At 38.7% G+C, this 6,568-nt stretch overlaps 1 pseudogene; it reads right to left on the bottom strand.

The window, feature by feature from the left end:
* Positions 1-265: 265 nt before the first annotated feature.
* LOC114056060 lies at positions 266-4,845 on the bottom strand (annotated as a pseudogene).
* Between the last annotated feature and the right edge of the window lie 1,723 nt (positions 4,846-6,568).

Below are 6,568 nucleotides of genomic sequence, written 5' to 3'. Positions count from 1 at the left end.
ATTGCTGTCAAAGTATTTTCCTTTCCAATCTTGCTTTCATGGAGGTAAAGAGTATATTTTGGATTAATTTAATTTACCATTAAAGTTGTCATTTAAATTGCTTGACCATAAGGTAACTGTTCTGTGGGAGGCAGACAGGTATGTGGTAGTGTAGAAATAATTTGAGTTGTTTGAATCAATTATAATTTCAAATAGAGTCATAGAATCAACCACGTTGGAAAAGACCTCATAAATTCCTAGCCTTGATCCAACACTGCTATTGTTACTAGACCATGGCATTAAGTGCCACACCCAATCTCATCTTAAAAACCTCCAGGGACAGTGAATCCACCACCTCTCTGGGCAACCCATTCCAATGTTTGATTACTCTTTCTGTAAAAAATTTCTTCCTAATATCCAACCTAAACCTCCTCTGGCAGAGCTTAAGCCTGTGCCCTCTTGTCCTACTGCTGGTTGCCTGGGAGAAGAGACTGACCCCCACCTGGCTACAACCTCCTTTCAGGCAGTTGTAGAGAGTGATGAGGTCACCTCTGAGCCTCCCCTTCTCCAGACTAAACAACCCCAGCTTCCTCAACCTCTCTTCATAGAACTAGTGCTCAAGTCTCTTCACTACTCTTTTCTGGACCTGCTCCAGCACCTCAATGTCTTTCCTGAACTGAGAGGCCCAGAACTGGACACAATACTCCAGGTGTGGCCTCACCAGTGCCGAGTACAGGGGCAGAATCACTTCCCTAGTCCTGCTGGCCACACTGTTCCTAATAGAAGAGGTGGGTTTGAGGTCTCTGGAATGGATAAGCAAAGAGAATATAGTTTTCATTGGAAATAAAGTGCACAGTCTACTCTGCATGTAGTTATACACAGCAATGTGGTTGATTACTCCACAACAAAATGGTTAATGCAGCCATCACCAAGTGAGTTAGGTTTTCTAAAAAAAGCAAGTTGATAATCCTCCTTATTTTAAAAATATTTTCCAAGAAATAGGAAGTTTAAACCCTCTATGCTCATGCTGTCAAAATAGTTTCATGACCTTGGAGTTCTACTTGAAGACAGAAAAATGTGTCTTGTATGAGTTTTTAGCATACTTGGTAGGACTTGTCCGAACAAGTCAGCTGCATCAAAACAGGTTTTATGAACCAAAAACTGCCCAGGTGTTTGATGGAGACATATAGGTGCATTTAGGTCATGAAAATAAAAAAGGCAAGTTGTGGCCTCTCCTAAACCTGTGTGAGCCCAAAACAATTCTACTGAGATGCATCATGGATGAAGAAACAACAGCATACACTTGAGGACTCTTATTCTGGATTGCAGTGCTGGGACAATGGCTTGCTATTTGTGTGTACAACTCTTAAAAGTGATTGCTAACAGTTTCAAGTGTACTTTCTTTTTAAAATGGTGGAATAATTACCTGTAGGTAGTGAATATTAGGAAGTATATGAGCAGCAAATAATTTACTACTGGCATTATCAAATAATTATCTTTAGATGAAATTACAAGACTGCAATGTTTTTAGAGCCCATTTGTGACCCATAAAATATGGGTTAAAACTCACATTCCACCACTTGCTTTTGCAATTATTACTGCTATTGGTGGGAAAGTAAAAAGCAATCACCAGTAGAGGAGATCTTTTAACTACTATCATTTCTAAAACTATTAAAAGAGATAGAACTTACGCCAAAACTTGATACCTGATCTCATTTTATTCACCAGTGAGACAACGTTGTAATAGTAGTAATCTCTCTTTCCAAGTAAATCTTCTTCTAAGTGATAATATAATTTTTCTACCATAAGAGACAATAAGACAGGGTCTAAGCCTACATTAAGAAAGGAAATTAAGAGACTAAAGTAAGGAACAAAAAAGACTGCCTTTAAGAAGCCTATCAGTGTAGCTTCTGGGAGAAACAGAAGAGCTTCAACCATGTAAAAAAAATAAGCTTGGCTCATAGTAAGTGTACATGAGAGATGATAATAGTTTCTTCTTTTGATTACAGCAACAAGAAGAAAACTTTCCCGCATGAAAAATGGGGGCAAAGTCCCTGAAGGAACACTTTTAATGTAGAGTTTGACAAATTCATTACAGAGACAATGTGTTCTACCCAGTCATCCTTAGTAATATTGAATGGAATTGAAAGATTGGGAAGATCCTCTAAGTCCCAGATTTTTGTAATGAAAATAAAACCTAAAGTCAGGGATTCTTTTTTTTTTTTTTTTTTTTTTTTTTTTTTTTTTTTTTTTTTTTTTTTTTTTTTTTTTTTTTTTTTTTTTTTTTTTTTTTTTTTTTTTTTTTTTTTTTTTTTTTGTGTGTGTGTGTGTGTGTGTGTGTGTGGTGAGTAAACCAAGATGAGTCATTTCCCTCATGCTCAGGACAATAACAACACATAGGAAACCTTACATCACTGGCAGTGCCAAATATAAAAGATATTTATGCTCTTGGAAAGCTCACACAGTATAAAATCCAGAGAACATAGCTTGGGACTCAAGACACAGTCAAGACAAAATTTAGGAGCTCAGATATTATGTCCTAGTTCTGAAGCTTATTTTCATTGTATTCAGTAAGATTCAGACAAGCTACATATCAGTTCCAAAGACAATTTTAAATACTAAATAGGACGCAGGCAAAGCTTGAGGGAGGGATGTCTGAGGAGGGTGTATAAATATACAAGTAAAAGGCTTTAACCTACGAAGTACATTGACTTCAACTAGTATTATTTGGCCTTATAAACTCTGATGACAGGAAGAAAAAGATTATCTTCAAAGTAGTTGTATAAAAAAAACCCCAAATCCAGTTGAAACCAGATCAAATCGCTGTGCCTCCACTCCCAGTAGAGTGAAAATAAATGAACTGATTTATGGCAGATGTCTACCCCTTCATGCAAGCCAAGTTCATCTCCCTTGCCATGATGCATTCCTGTCACTAAGTGGCAGTATGTTAAAGTAGATACACAGGCAGCACCACAAGTAAGCTCTTGCAAACCCCATTAGTCTTTCCCTTAACCTAAAATGGTTTCATGACAACGTGTCTTTCCCTAACTCCACAGAAAAATACTGACCTATTGATGTAAGAAAAATTTACTCATGTCTCCATCTTTTAAGACCAAAAGTAGTTAGAAGAAACTGACTGTGAAGCACAGTGACTTTGCAAATGGATTCATTCCTCTTTCTTTTTTCTCTAAGGCCTTCCCTATAACTCAGTCTAAGTTTTAATGCAAAGACCTGTGTTTTGAAATAGTATCCAGATAACACTTTGGTTTCCATGTTTCTATAATAGCTTAATCTCTCATAAGAAATCCTGGAAGAGGTGTTAAAAAAAGGAACCAAAACAGTAGAGGCACTGAAATAGCTTCTTAGAAGTAACTGTAACATCTACTGACCTCAGTGGAAGAGTATTTTATAATAGGATCTCAAGCTACTCAGGTAGAATGAGCCAGACAGACCCAAAAGAGACCTACATAATCTGTGTAGCAGTGGCTTCCGTGGAAGAGTCTTGTGCCAACCTGCAATAGAAACTGTTTCCTCTAGACTCTGATGAAAACATATGTCTTTGGCACACAGCCACCATTTTGCTGGTGAAGTGTATAGGGGTAGGTACAAGCTGAGTGGCACACTATGAACTTGGTTTGTTTGTTTGTTTGTTTGTTTTTCCCTAGAAAGGCCCATGACCAGATCACTAAATGAAGTTGTAATTGAGCTATCCTTGAGTTCTATGCAGTTTCTCATTTGATTATGCCTCTATCTCTTTTCTTGAAACCTCTTTGGTTTAAGACATAGCTCAAAGGAAGAGGTGCTTTTGCTATAGAGTTCAGTGGAAACAAGTTTGACAGAGTAATACCCATCTGCAGCACCAGATCTGCAACAGGTACCAGAAACAGGGGATACAGTACCTTCAACGAGGAATTTTGCCAGACAATGAGGAAGAGGGAAGGAGAAAGGAGAAGGAAGGAAGTGGGATCCTACAGTTATGTCTGACCCATTGATGAACCATGAGCAGGAATCTCAGGCATGTCACCTGCAGCATCAAACATGCTTTACAAAGATCCTTTTTGGGGATCCAAAACACATTACAATAGGCATTGTCTCTAATGTCATCAATTACTCCATTACTCTTAAAAAAAAACCCATAAAAGGTTGTTACTACCTGATTAAACATCATAGAAAGAAAATTAGATAAGGTCAGGAATCCCCTGTCTCTGACATCGATGAGTGCAATGAAAACACAATTTCACTGTCCACTCGTCGTGGTCCTCAACTGCTAGTCCTCAAAAAGAGAATTTGTGGTGCCTCACGCTTTAAAAATTATTTGCTAAAGGCAATTTGCTAGCATCTTTTTCACTTTACCTATGCATAGTTTCAGTAGGATAGGAAAAACTCCCAATTAAGCTTTCTGAATAAAATATAAACATTTAACAGCATCACAACATGAGCGCTGCTGAAACCTGAAACAGCACACACAGGAGAAAACTGTTGCTTTCTCTTTTCCAGTGAAAGTACCGGTTGCTGAACATATTTGTATGGAGGAGAAAGGGAGGGAGGGAGGGACTGACCCTGAGAAGGATAGCATGGGCTAATAGTCACCTCTTCCACTCTCATCTCCTGCAAGGCTGTTTTGCCTTTCCCTGTCCAATCTGGCTCTCACAGGAAGAATGCATTCTAGGATCGAACAGTTTCAATGGCTCCCACAACTCTCAGGCACAAATTCTCACAGATTCTGTTTGCCTCCATACTCACTTCAGGGAAGGTAAGGAAGGGAAATGGTGAAAATCCTTTTTCCAGAAATGATGTCTTGTCCATCTGTCTAAGAGGACATGGAGAGACAGCAGCATGCTTTCCATCTCTATGGCAGAACGGCATCCTGATTCCCCAGACTCCAACTGCAACAGTTTGGAAAGGGAGAGAGGAAAAACTGTCTAGAAACCTGCATCCATAGTTGAGCTTCTTTTGTTGTGTTTTGTTTACTTGTTTGTTTTTGTTTGTTTTGGTTTGGTTTGGGTTGGGTTGGGTTTTTTGTTTTGGTTTGGTTTTTGTTTTGAGGGGGGTGGGGGAATGCCTTGTGGGGTTTTTTTCAGATTTACATTTAATTTTTTCACTGAAGTTTTGGAATGAGCTGAGAAACAAAAAGTTGGCAATACTAAGATAGTCCTGCAAATACTTTTGGGCAAAAAAAGCGCCTAAAAATATTAAAAATATCTAAATAATTTCCAAAAGTCTTCATTTATGACAATCTTGTTGATGCTTTTCAAACAGCTCAAACTCTCGACCTTTCAGATGAACATGAGAGAGATATAATTATTTTCTTTGGAATGAAATTTTATAATTTATCTGGTTTCCAAGGGTATGAAAGTCATATGATAGTGCCCTGTGATCATCATCTGTGTATGTATATGTTGTCACACATGTGTGCATATGTATCTGTCCTCTTTGCCATAATAATTGCAAACACATTGCCCAGTTTTAACTCCCTCTGATGAGTTGCTACATTTTTACAAGTGTTGTAGAAATAAGTGGTTGCAGAAATAGGCAAGAGTTCCTATTCCTGCCCTAAAGGAAAGGCTGCAATGCAAGCACTGACACTACAGGCGGAGGTGAGCCTGAAGATAGAAATTCTTAACAAATCATCTACTCTGCCAGTGGAAAATCTACCAGATTTCAGAACTACCAGAAAACCAATTGGTTAGTTCGTTGAGAAACCAGTCTCTACTATAAGGTATCATGAGATTATTTTGTCTTTTCTGGACACAGCCATCTTTCCCACCCAGAACACCTTGAATATCACTTGGGTTTGGCTTCCTTTCTGAGCTATGAAGATGTCCTTTAACATAGAAAAAAAAAAAATCTCATTAGCAATGCTGAAGGGCTTACTTCTTTCATATCCCCCTAAAATATTCCAGTTCAACTCCCAGATGAACTTCTCCAACAGTAGGGTTACTAGTCTGCATCAAAGAAAAATAGTTCCACTTGAGTTGTTCTTGTTTGGTGCTCTACCTCCTACTTTAATTTCCCCTTTATCCATAGCATTGGTTTAAACATTCTTCTTTGATAGCAGTGTTTCCATGCTCTGTGTGTGCATGAACACAACTAAAACTTGGACTGTATTTCCATGTGGCCACACCTCAGCAGAAAGCTGGTGATGCTTCGTACACGGGAATCCTGGAGCGCAGAAAGGAGCCTTTTGGTACTGAAATAGTTTATTTGGGGGATGAAGGACAGCACTGACCACAATTCTCTGTCTAAAGGTTTCAGCACACTGTCTTGAGAGAGAAATTTTCTTCCCTTATATTTCTGACATTTCTGCAGATCCCTCCACTTCACATGCTGTTCTTACCTTCTGACTGCTGACCTTTTCTCTACCAATTCACCTTTCTACTTAAGAAGTCTCTCTCCCTCCCTTTAGCTATGAAAGGATATACTGCCACTTCACAAACTGCTTGACATCAAACTGTGCATGTGACTTTGAGAGGTTTGATTTCCAGCTCCATTAGGTCAACACAGACCGGTTCAATATTCTTCAGATACCAAGCTGGCTCACTCTTCTGCATGGAGCTGGCAAAGAAATGTTCCCTCCCTCTCCTCTTCA

The sequence above is a fragment of the Empidonax traillii genome, unplaced genomic scaffold (genome assembly GCF_003031625.1).
Source record: "Empidonax traillii isolate 1590-97213 ecotype Southwest subspecies unplaced genomic scaffold, ASM303162v1 scaffold78:size1262613, whole genome shotgun sequence".
Classification (NCBI taxonomy): domain Eukaryota; kingdom Metazoa; phylum Chordata; class Aves; order Passeriformes; family Tyrannidae; genus Empidonax; species Empidonax traillii.
This window is presented reverse-complemented; position numbering and strand designations above follow the sequence as displayed.